Source organism: Rattus norvegicus, chromosome 2 (assembly GCF_021556685.1).
Source record: "Rattus norvegicus strain SHRSP/BbbUtx chromosome 2, alternate assembly SHRSP_T2T, whole genome shotgun sequence".
Classification (NCBI taxonomy): domain Eukaryota; kingdom Metazoa; phylum Chordata; class Mammalia; order Rodentia; family Muridae; genus Rattus; species Rattus norvegicus.
Window position 1 is genome coordinate 211,636,271 of NC_141535.1, and position 13,147 is coordinate 211,649,417.

At 44.6% G+C, this 13,147-nt stretch overlaps 1 long non-coding RNA gene and 1 pseudogene across 2 annotated transcripts; one reads left to right on the forward strand and one right to left on the reverse strand.

Moving 5' to 3' along the window:
- Positions 1–1,847, forward strand: LOC148006755 (uncharacterized). The gene is made up of 2 exons (XR_015676837.1): positions 1–137; positions 1,317–1,847. It is a non-coding gene; the product is annotated as an uncharacterized LOC148006755 (long non-coding RNA).
- Positions 1,848–3,646: 1,799 nt separating this feature from the next.
- Positions 3,647–6,839, reverse strand: LOC148006756 (peptidyl-prolyl cis-trans isomerase A pseudogene; annotated as a pseudogene). The gene has a single exon (XR_015676820.1). The product of XR_015676820.1 is annotated as a peptidyl-prolyl cis-trans isomerase A pseudogene (transcript).
- Between the last annotated feature and the right edge of the window lie 6,308 nt (positions 6,840–13,147).

Below are 13,147 nucleotides of genomic sequence, written 5' to 3' on the forward strand. Positions count from 1 at the left end.
TCTCCAGGAAAATACAGCTAACGGTGGGACTGCTGGTGGCCAAACTGCAGGACTGGGGGGATGGCGCACTGGAGAAACCACTCGTCATGCAAGCAGGGTCAGAGTTCAGACCACCAGGATATATGTAAGAAATCGAGGTAGGTGTGGTGGCCTGCCTCCAATCCCATTAATGAGGGGTGGAGACAGGGATCCCCACAGCAAGATGGCTAGCCAGACTACCAAGCTCCGGGTTCAGTGACAGACTGTTCAGTGACAGAGAACGATTAAGGAAGACATCTGAAGCCATCATCCAGCTATCGTATGTACAGGCATGCATGTGTACCTGCATGATAGTCATGTATGTATAAACACCTATAAATGCAGACACCAGACACCTACACACTTCCCCCTGACACACACATGAGGATATGTCACAGAAGAGCTCTTTAAATCCTTCCAAACCAAAGAAAACGTTGACTGTAGACAAAATAAAAATAAAACTAGCTTTTACGATGAGAACAAGAAAGGCCATTTAAGTGTCACATTTATTTCACGTTTAACTCACAAAGTTCAAAGTTTCAGCCTGCAAACCTGATCTATAAACCCAAATCTGATTTTCTAACGTGATATTCTGAGCCAACAGACTGCTACCAGCCACAAAATGTCACCACGTTCTTTATCAGCCTGAGGCCTGTACCTCTCATTGCTCGGTAAATATTTGAGGCGTTCCAGAGTCAGCCTGACCAGAAGTTTACTGGAGGCTTTTAACTCGTGAATGCTCCCTTTTCTCTAAGGACACACTCCCTAAACTGGAACAGAAGATGGCAATCGTCTAGGTCACCTCTGGGCACCAGGGACATGTAGTTCAGGCTGACCTCAAAGTGTCCCTGCCTCTGCTGCTCCAGCAACTGTGGTGCAGGGAAGGCAGCTGCCCAGTGAGGCCCTGTGTGCGCGTGCTGGCTTTCCCATCCACATACCTTTAACCATGGCCAATTTACGTGTTTCAGTGTTCGAGTTTCCTTACTCCATAAAAGAGTTTGAAGCTGGTGGTGTGCATCTTTAATCCCAGCAGATAGATATCTATGAGTTTGAGTTCTAGTCTGGTCTACAGAGTGAGTTCTAGGACAGACAGAGCTACACAGAGAAACCCTATCTTGGAAAAGAAAGAAAGAAAGATTTGAATGGTAGCGATCATCTCTGAGATCCTTCAAGCAGCAGTCGGTGCTGCCCCAATTGTGATATTCCCACCCTCTGTCATTGATTGAGGTCTAGCAACTGACCAGGTACTGTGTATGCTATGCTGGATTGTCTTTGACTCATTTACTCCTCAAACCCAGGCAAAGGAGACCACATAGTTCCCTCGTCTCCCCATGAGGACACAGGGTGCAGCCACATCCCTTTTTGAAGTTGAACTGCTTCTCTGGGACCCCCAGAACCCTGTCTTGTGGCCCAGCTTTCTTCCAGGGCTTCCATGGGTGTCTTCTCTACAGAATGAATGCAAGTGAGCCCTGCCTGTGACTCAGAGATGATAGAGTCGCTGGCAATGGGAAATGTGAATGGTGTCGGCCCTGTATGTTAAGGAATGGACACTGCACAAGCAAGTTCTCACTGTAGGGAGGGCCAAGTAGAAAGAGAAGGGAGGTGTCTGGGAACAGGAGCATTTGTTCATGTTCTTGCCTGGATCTTGTCAAGGTCAGCAGTGGGCTAAATGGGGTATCATGGTTATCACTTTATTTTTTGCTGTTTTAAGTCAGAGTCTCATGCAACACAGGCTAGCCTCAGATCCACTGCATAGCTAAGGCTAGCCTTGAACTTCTGGCCCTTTTACTTTATCTCTGAAGTAAAGGGATTAAAGGCTTGGGCTACTATGCTTGGTCTACCACTTCATTCATATATGTATAATGGGAATCTGAAGAACAAAGCAAAACAGAAGTTTTTAACTTCATAGAAGAAAACTTTGAGTCATTTGCTTTGGGTGCATGGCTGGTTACTGGCATAGCCAGAGCTTAGGCAGTTCTTTCCCACTATGCTGCCAAATGAGAAAACCACACTCCCCACAGACCTCTGCTTCTCCCCTGAGACGCTCCTGAGAAGCAGCTTCTACCCGGCAAATTGCCTTTCTACTGCGTCCTACCTTGTTGGTGCCAACTGAGAATGTGACAGACAGACAGACAGCAGTGGTGGCAAAGCCCCCACCTCGAAGAAGAAATTGCCATGGGAAGTTGACTCAACAGAGAAATATTTGATTCGAAAGTGTGACCGTTAATCCTGGGACTTCACTCTTTGTTCTGAACTTCTGACCTGCAGCTGCTGGTCCAACCTCAGGCTCTCAAGACAGCGACTTAACCAGACGGTAACCTTGTTGAGCAAATGTCTAGACAATCAAATGAACATGCCTTTGTTTTCTTCAAACCCTAATGCTGGGAAATAACTTCTGATATGCAGAGACCCTCTACCTCTCCTCCAAGGACAGCCTGAGTCACAGAGATAAAAATCTAATCAAACATGAGTGCAGCAGCTATTCGTAATACATTCAGAAAATTATGGGTATTTTGAAAAAGCAAATTTCTGAAAAACACAATACACACAAACTATTTCAATATTTTCAGAGTGCATCATTTGGTGTACTTAATAGCAAGTAGTCGATGTAATTCTGTTTTGGATACTAAACCCAAGTACCTGAAGTTAGCAGTATTGTAAGTTAGGAATAAAGTTGTAGCAAATGGAATTGAGGGCTTACATGCCGGGCAGTTTTTGGTTTTTCACAGGCACCAAATTCACTGTATTCTCTTAATACCTTTAGGAATAGTATGGCTAACTTCTGATTTACAGATGAGAAACTCAGAAACAGAGAGAGTTATCAGTTTGGAAGTAATACAGCACACTAAAGCACTTTTGTAAACATCAGGTGCAAGTAAAATGGGAAACAAACCAAAAAAAAAAAAGGTAAATATTCAATAAATTATTGCTTACCACATAATAATGATAACCATTAAAAATTAGACTATTGGGCTGGGAAGATGGCTCTGTTGATACAGTGCTTGTTATATAAGCAGGAGGCTCTGAATTTGGATCTGCAGAGCCCATGTAAAAGCTGAGCATGGCACTGCTTGCCAACAATCCTGACTCTGTTGAGGCAGAGACAGGAGGACCCTGGGAGCTCATCACCCAGCCAACCTACCAGACGGACAAGTCACAGGTTCAGGGAGAGACCTTGTCTCAAAAAGTAAAGTGGTATCAGGTATGGTAACACAACTTTTATCCCAGCAGTTGGGAGGCAGAGGCTGGCAGATAGATCACTATGAGTTTGAGGCCAGCCTGTCTACATAGTGAGTTCTAAGTCAACTAGGGCTACACAAGACCTTATCTCATGAAATGAATTAATTTTAAAATTTAAAAGGTAAACTGGTAATTAACACACATTAACATCTGACCTTCGTATATGTATGCATATATGTGCATGTGTACCTACATATGCCCACATAGACTCTCTCTCTCTCTCTCTCTCTCTCTCTCTCTCTCTCTGTCTCTAATACACATCAAATTTTTACAGGATGTGGTAACCTGCAATCCCAGCCATGAGTCTGAAAGATTGACTGTAAATTTAAGGCCAGCCTGGGCCACACATAGTAAGTTCCTTTCTCAGAAAGGAAGGAAGGAAGGAAGGGAGGGAGGGAGGATAGATGGATGGATGGATGATGGATGGATGGATGGATGGATGGATGGATGGATGGATGGATGGGTGTTTTGTGGGGCTTGAGATATTGTTCCACGGTAGAGTGCTTGCTTCAACTCCCAGTACCACAGAAGACATTTTCTGACCTGGACACCATGGTGCAGAGCTGTGGTCTCCACCCCTCCTTAGGAAGTAACATTACTTGAGCCTCAGAGCTGAAGACAAACCTGGGTGACATGTGATGATTCTGTCTCAGAAACAAAATCACCAACAGTGGGGGTGCACACCTTTAATTCCAGAAGCAGAGGCAGGCAAATCTCTGTGAGTTCAATGCCTGCCTGCTGGTCTACAAAGTAAGTTCCAGGATAGTCAGGGCTACGTAGAGAGACCTTATCTCAAACAAATAAAAACAAAGAAACAAAAAAAAAATCCCATCCCTGGAGAATGTTTATTACCATAGGAAAATTCTTAAGGTTTTACCTTAAGAAAGTTGGCCTGTGGGCTAGAGAGAGGGCTCAGGGGCTGAGAGTGCCTATTGCTCTTCAATGGGACTCTGTTCCAATCTTCCAAGCCCAGAAGCTCACTACTCTCTGTGATTCCAGCTTGACGGAATTTCACCCTGTTCTGGTACCATAGACACCCACACATACTCTTACAGAGGCACATGCACCTACACACACACACACACACACACACACATTAAAAATCGAGAAAAAAAAATAATAAAATTGATTGGAGTGGATTGATGGTCCACTCCAGCTACTCAGAATACTGAGGCAGAAGGATTGAAGTCTGAGACCAGTCTGGTCAACTTTAGCAAGATCCGGCCTTGAAGCAGATTTTATGAAGGGCCAGTGATACAGTTCATTGACACAGGACTGGCCTCACATGCATTCTAAGTACTACAAACTACAAAAGGATATTTTCTTTTGTTGAAATGGTTAAGTACCACCTAACTGTCCAGGAGAGTGGCCGGTGTGGAAGTGACCAAGGATAGACCCCATGCCTGTGAGATCAGAGCTGGGAGATCTGAACCGTCCGTTGTGTTGGTGCTCGTGAACTAGGTCCATGGCTAAGTCCTCTGACTTCCCTGGGTTCTTGTTTGCTCATCTGGATAAAACACAAATATAATCCGGCTGCCGGAGCCGAGTGCCTGACCTGGAGGTCAGTGACCTTCATGGTCACATGCCAAAATCCACTGTGAGTCCAAATGCTTTGAATAACAGTGTTCATGTTTTCCCGAACATTTTTGTTGGAGAGTGGACTGCATTACCAGCAAAGGTCTGTGAAGACTTCAGTTCCATCCCCCCCCACACACACCTTTTGTGCACTTTTGGGTGTGTACACGTATTCAGTGTGTTCCCTGGCCACGGGCTAGGGAAGCACGTTACATCTGACTGACACCTCCAGCTCAGCTTCTTACATTTGAATCCAGACCAAGGCACACAGGGACTCAAATTACCCATGGTTTCCCTTTTGAAACAAGTTCTCGTTGTCCAAGGCGGGCCCCAACTTGCTATACAGCCCAACTTGCTATACAGCCGGAGATGATCTTCACCCCACATACTCACTGGCCCGAGTGCCGGGGTTATAGGTGTCACCATTTGGTGCCAGGGATCCAAGCCAGGGTCTCTTTGCTGCCAAGCACGCACTCTACCAAATGAACTATACAATAATAAAGCAGTTTCTAGCCTCAAGCCTCTGACAATGATCCTGCTTCTACCCCTGAGAACCGGTTACAGGCATGAACCACCCTGCCCGGCACTGATGATGTTCTGAGTGTTACTCATAAGATGAGAGGTAAGCCTTCCTGTTTGCACAAAGCCTCGTGGTTATTATTTTCAATAATTCTATGATTTTGTAAATTAAATCCATAACAGAACCACCTTCAAAAATATGGATAATAGGTATAGCCAGCATAGATTACATCCATGGTACCCCCATAACACTAGATTGACTGTTTTGCGTTCAACCCTCATAACATAGTGAGGTTGGCACTGGTGCTGTGTCTCGTTTCTCAGTCAAGAATGTAGATCCGTGGCTTGTCTGAAGCTAGGCAGTCCCTGGGTAGCCAGGAAAGGCACAGAAGACATAGCCCAAGGGCTCCTGCCTTTAGAAGCTATGTCTCTCGGGCTGTCTTCTAAGTGCGCTGTGTTCTCTCCCCATGTGTCTGTCAAGTTGTGTCTCACCCCCACACCACATGGTCCCCGTGACCACTAACACAGTCAGACGCTGTCTTCCTGCTCTCACAATTCTTGTCATCTGCCAGAGCATCATCAGATTCAGTTTGAACGAATCATCCATCACTTGAGCTTCTCCAGCGCCTGTGGATTGGTCACACGCCAGGCCCTAGAGCAACGCCGTGGCTTCATTATAAATATTCATATGGTTTCTATGTCAAAATTCTTCTTTTTATTTAGCTTTTATTCATAATCATAAACTTAACTCTACCATCCAGCTAGACTTGGAGGGGAACAAGGAAAATAAGGAGCCCAAAGAACTTGAGTGAGAGCAGAGATCCCATGGTATTGTGAGCAGATGGGGCAGAGACGCTCTCCTGAGCTACAGAAGGAAGGACTAGTGGGTAAGATGCCCACAAGAATTAGAGCTGTCCACAGTGGGCTAGGGCCATCTTCCTGTTTGTCTTGACATCCCTGGACCACAAACACCCTATGGCTTCCACAATGTCCATGCCTTGTCTCACCTTCCCAAAGACCACATGCAGCCATCCAGCCACTCCGTCTTGGCAGTGCAGATAAAAAAAAAAAAAAAGGAAACTATTTGTGTTTGATCCAGCATTTGCCATGGACAAGATGCCAGGAACTGTTTGCTTTAGGATGAAGTTCTTATCCTCAACTTTCTCCCTATAGAGGGCCCAGTGCCATTGTGGCGTGTGATGTCACCACCCTGGCAAATGAATCCTGGAATAATTCTGTGAAAGAGGAACCCTCATATCCAAATCCTTTCTCTCCTGTGCTCAGAGCACAAAAGGTTCCTGCTGTCTTTGAAACTTTGTCTGCAAACAGCTCGAAGGAGATGCAACCCGAGGGTTTGACATGGACATTGACACGGTGGAGGTGACCATGCCTGCAGTAAGTGGTCATAGCGAACAGTGGTGTCTACAAAGCCACTTTCTAGGTCAAAATTCTTAAGGCTCATATGATGGAAGCCCAACTAAAAAAGTAATTTTAATTTCTATCAGCAAAGCTTAGGAGTTAATCCCATTCAAGCCTGGTCGATTCAACTCAGATCGCACCTGCTCTCCTGCTCCTCAGGAACCCCGCTCTTCCCATCACCCTGACTCAAAAACTCCAAAGGAAAATTCCCCCTCTCTCTCTCTCTCTCTCTCTCTCTCTCTCTCTCTCTCTCTCTCTTTCTCTCTCTCTCCTCCCTCCCCCCTTTCTCTCTCACCCTCTTTCCCTTCCTCTCTCTTTCCCTCAATTTGATTCGCTCTGCCTGAGTCCCATCATTACGTAGTGTGATGTAGTGTGATTTATAACCTCCTCAATGCGGTGAGGAGTAGGGAAGGGAGTGCCCATAGAAGTCAAAGGAAGAAAACGGGATGCGCATGAGCAGGTCCAAGCTGTGACTGCGACTGCCCATGACTGTGTCGTGGACAATAGATGGGTTAAGTTAGTCCATGGGGCAGAGAGTGCAGGGATAACACATGGAAGCCAACACTCACTCACTAATTGGTGCCCAGGAAAGAGGAGCCTCGAGTTGAAGACAGGAACCAAGGAATCAGAAATGCAAAAGAAAGGACCTTATAGCCTGTGTAGGCCTCACAGTTCCCTATCCCCCCACCCTGCGTGGGTTCCCTGACATCAACCCAACTGGTGCTGGTGGGAACAGGAGGGAGGGCCCTGGAGAGACAACAGACAGAAACTGTTATAGAAATTCACAAGAGGGCTGGAGCAATGGCTCAGTGGTTAAGAGCACTGGCTACTCTTCCAGAGGTACTGAGTTCAATTCCCAGCAACCACATGGTGGCTCACAATCAGATGCCCTTTTCTGGTGTGTCTGAAGACAGTGTACTCACATAAAATAAATAAATAAATCTTGAAAGAAGGAAAGAAAGAAAGAAGGAAGAAGGAAGGAAGGAAGAGAGAGAGAGAGAGAGAGAGAGAGAGAGAGATCCACGCAAGCCAAAATACAGAGAAAAATTTAATGGGGTTCCCTGCCCCATTAAGACTCCAGCACCTATGGCTCAGGGAGCATCAAGGAAGAGGCAATGGGAGAGTTGTAAGAGTCAGAGGACCAGGAAATCTGCTGTGAGACCCTATCTCCTAGAAATGACTAGAAGTGTCACACATGATACCCCAACAATAAGGCGGCCTAAACAAGACCTGAACAAGGACATCAATAGTCAGGCTAATGTGTGACGGGGAACTCCCAGGCCCCACCCTAGCCAAGGACTCACAGGCAACTGAGGCATTCGTGCTAACAGCAGGATGAACAGATCTGCCCCACGCAGGAGCCTCCTAATTGGTCATTTCATTCCAAGTGGAGAGCCCTGAAATCACGTATGTGCAACGCTGAACAGAATCGGCACATTTATATAATATATGTACATATATAGAGATGTAGTCGTGTGTGTGTGTGTGTGCGTGTGTGTGTAACAATAACAATAATAACAATTAAGGAAGAAGCCAGGAGTGGGGTTAGGGACAGGATGGGTGGAGCAGAAGGAAGGAAAAGCAGTGAAGGGAAATGATATAGTTATATTTTAATTTTACAAAGTTAATCGAAACTAAAACAAACTAATTAAATTTTGAAGAAAGCTAGATAGATTGCCAGAAATGCCTTTTTCATCAGATTAAGCAGGAGAAACAGGAACTGGCCATTTAATGAAGCATGTTGTATGAGACTTATAAGGCCAAGAGAAAGAAAAAAAATTAACTTTAAAGAAAACTCATATATCCACGTTTTGCTGAATGTGTTGAGTAATAGCATAACCTTTCTTCAAATGGAGAAAAGGCTCCATTTATGATCTGGTTAGAGAAGCAACTTGGGCCTCTGCTGGAGTGTCATGGGGCTTGACAGTGTCCTAACGTGGTGCCTCTTAGCCAGCACCTTTTGAATTCTCTGCATATCCCATGCCTCCTGTATGTAAACAAATCTTCCTTTAAGACTGCCTTTAGCGAGAATGCCTAGAGGAATTCTTGAAGAACCAGAATAGGTTTTACGTTTCTCCCCAGAAAAACAACAGGATAAACAGCCACGTGTCTTCAGGGAGCTGCCAGTGCATTCTGCCTGCCCCAAGACTGGAGCGACCCTGTGTGAGCCAATGGAGGCACTCAATTCTTCGAAGCATCAATGACTGTGTGGTAAAGGCTCGATTCGGTTTCAGTGGAAACCTCTGTTTCCTAACATTTCATAGGTGAATGTTCACATAATTAAAGAATCCGAGGGCTGTCAAATAAATCTGGGGTGCATGAGATCTGGAATGTACAGATGTGCATGTAAAGTTACACAACACCTTCCTGTGTGAAAAGGAAATAAGCCAGTTTACAATAGAAGGATTTCCTTGCTTTGCCTCTCCTGCTCAGGAGAGGGGTACAATGGTCTGAACCACGTTTATTTAACCAAACGCGTTACCTTCTTAAAAATAAATTCACTGTATTATAAATATAAATTAATTTACTGCATATACAAATTTTACTTTAAGTGTGTGTTGAATACTTTTTAAGTCCCTCTCCTTGGCATTGAAGACACAAAGATATTCTCTCTCTCTCTCTCTCTCTCTCTCTCTCTCTCTCTCTCTTTCTCTCTCTCTCCTCTCTCTCTCTCTCTCTGTTTTTGTTTTTTCAAGACAGGGTTTCTCTGTGTATCCCTGGTTGTGTGGAAACTCATACTGTAGGCCAAGCTGTCCTCCTACTCCTACTCACAGAGATCCACCTGCCTCTGCCTCCTGGGATTAAAGGCAGCCACCACCACCAGGTAAAGACAACGATTCTTAAAATGGAATTCACAGAAATGACTGTGCTTTGGGGACCTAATATATATCTACGACTTTTCCAGAAAGGCAAGCCATACTTTCATTAGGTTCTCTGTAAATCTTTCCTCACCACCCCCCTACAAAAAGATATAAAAGATACAAAAAGATTTTAAAGAGAATGTTTATTAACTTTAAAATGTCTCTTGCCTCACCCAAACCTGGGGCCTGAATGGAAATGGAAAAGTGAACCTTTCGCTCCATCATCTGATTTCCAGAAGGGATAGTGAATGATACTTGAGGTGTGGGGAAGGGTGCGTTGTCAGTACTGTCTAGAGGCGAAGAACCAAGGGAAAAAATAAGAAGAAACTCTTTAAGACAAACTAACAAACAACCAGAAAAAGCCCAAACAAAGACAGCTGTCTGGGGCTGGAGAGACAGCCCAGTGGTTAAGAGTGCTTACTGCTCTAGCAGAGGACCCAGGTTCGATTCCCAACACCCACACAGTCTCACAATTGCTGTAACTTCAGTTCCAGGGCATCTGACATTCTCTTCTGGCCTCCACTGGCCACATGCACATAGTAATATCATCTCAAGCAAGCACGCATGCTCGCACACACACACACACACACACACACACACACACACACATACACTAAACAAACAAATAAATAAATATATCCTTAAAAAAAAAAAAACATGTCTACCTTAGAGTCTCTTTCTCTCCCTGCTTCCTTTCTCCCCTCCCGTCCTTTCTCTCTTGGCTATTGTTCATTGTTATTTAGTGGTCTTCACTGTAATTTTTTTCTTTCTTTTTTTTTTGCGGGCAGCTGTAAATTACTAGATCTCTTTTAACTCAAGGAGCCAGCACAGCAAATTCATGTTCTGTTATAAATTAAGTGATGTGATGACATATGCTTAGTGGTTAGACTGACACACAAAGTAAGTCAAATGTAATCACTGTAACAGGAGACTGAGATATAAAATAAACCATTTTGGGGTTGAAACAAAAGACAGGCCAGTGGAAACAGCACTTTGCCAAAACACAAAGTAGCTAATTCTGTTTAGAGTCAGCGAGAGAAAGATCATCTCAATTGGATACTGTTTTGTTCTAACACGGAATTCCCAGCAGGCGCTCCCACAGGTGAGGACCGAGGACCCAGGGCACCGCTGCACCACAGAGTTTCTCCTCACCCAAACCCTAAGGCTCTAAAACAATGTTGGCTCACTTTCCACCCCCTCTATCCAGAGCAGTGAGAACAGTTGCCTTGCAGACTAAGATATAGTGCTAAAGAATGCACTGTTAAAACACATTCAGGAGCCCTCAGTGCTGATGACCTGTAGGGAAAAAACCTGCCTAACGACAGAATACACTGAAATAAGACACCCAGCGTGTGTGTGTGTGTGTGTGTGTGTGTGTGTGTGTGTGTGTGTGTATGGGTACGTGTGTGTGCTAGTGCAATGTGTGTGAAGAACAGAGGTCGGTCCTAAATGTCACCTTGGTCACTATACTGAAGCAGGGTCTCTCACTGAACCCGGAGCCAAGCCTATCCCCCAAATTCAGCTTAGTCTGGTTAGCTCCGTTTCCCTGCAGTCCCCAGTCTCTGTCTCCCCAGCACTGACATACTCAGCCAGCTTTTACTTGTGTTCTGGGGATCCAAATTCCATCTCATTACAGTTGTATTGTAAATGCTTTATCCACTGAGCTACCTCCCCAAACACAGAGCAGAGCCAATTAAATATATGTATATGTGTGTGTGTGTGTGTGTGTGTGTGTGTGTGTGTGGCATAGTGATACACATTTTTTTTGAAAAAACGTATTTATTTTATGTGAGTACACTGTTGCTGCCTTCAGACATACTAGAGTAGGGCATCAGCTGCCATTACAGATGGTTGTGAGCCACCAGGTGGTTGGCTCACAATTGAACTCAGGACCTCTGGAAGAGCAGCCAGTGCCTCTGAGCCATCTCTCCAGTCCAATGATACACATCTGAAATCACAATACTTGACAGCCAGAGGCAGGTAGATCTCTGAGTTCAAGGCCAGCCTGATCTACAAATTTAATTCCAGGACAAACAAACGAGGAGTTAGATTAGTTTTATCTTGCATGTATGAACATTTGCCTGCATGTACTCTCCTGGTGCCCTTTGAAGTCAAGAGAGAGAGTCAGATATCCTTCAGACACTTGTGAGCCACCAGGTGGTGGCCGAGAACTCAGTTCAGGTGCTCTTAACCACTAAGCCATTCTCCAGCCCCCGGAGACAATTTTTAAAAATGATTCCATTAACTTATTTTCCTCATTTAAAGCAGTTCTCAACCTTCCTGATGCTGTGAACCTTTAATACAATTCCTCATGTTGGGCTGACCCCCAGCTGTAAAATAATTCTTGCTGGTACTTCACAACTATAACTTTGCTGCTGTTAGAAGTCATAATATAAATATCTGATCTGCAGGTTATCTGATAGTCAGACCCTCTAAGGGGTTACAGCCCACATATTGAGAACTGCGGATTTAAAGTTATACTTACCTTGTAGAAGAAAACTAACTGTGACCATGAAGGATTCTAGCTTTTAAGGACAGATTTCTATGTGTTTGCATTTACTTATCATAGCATTTATTTATCTGCACGTGTATGCATGCAGGTGTGTATACCGTTGTATGCCTATGGAGATCAGAGGACAACATATAGGTCTCAGTTATTTTTTTCCATCATGTGGGTCCCAGGGATTGAACTCGGGTCCTCTGGCCTGATGATGCACTGACTTGTGGCACCATAATTCTCATTTTAAGGAAACCCCACATGTTTGATGAATATTGGTCCTTGTTTGCATGCAGATGGACTGGATGCCATTCAGTGAAATTCAAAAGAAAAATGACCTCACCTTATTTGTGGAAAAAAATCCAATTATAGTTCTTTTTCTGTCTTTGTGCAGTGCAATGAAAGAACAGAGACCAAAAAGTTGATTAAAGTAGGATTCGTGACTGGTAACCTACAACTTAATTGTAGTTGAACCAATCTAAACTTATCCCGATTTAGCTTACAAATGAATGAAACTCAGACTAGGGTTATTTTACTTGGCTTTGATTATTGCTGGGGGGTAACCCTTGACCTACTTTGCGAATTGCTAGCCTGGCGACTTCCCCGGTGGTATACCTCAAATACCTGCTGTTTCTCTTGACCACGTGTTCATGGTCCATCTCTAACGGCAGCTTCTTCCTCTCTCTAGTACCCTTCTTCCCTCCTCTCTTCCTAAGACCCCCAACTGCTAACTGAAAACCTGACTACCTCCAGTCCCAAGAGCAATTGGCTGTAGCCATTTTCATTCAACCAATAGCTTTAAACTAAGGGGCAAGGTTTGCACAACAAAAGCTGGTAAGCATGATAGCTAGACCTTGGGAGACATAATTTAGCATCACAGTACATATCAACACACCAAACCTCTACACTTCACATGCCAGACGAAGCAGATCTGGGTGAGGATCGGGGACTTCCGGGGCTACTGATAAAAGCAACCTAGCTTCTGCAAGCCTCAGTCCTCGCAGTCACTCCTCAGTCC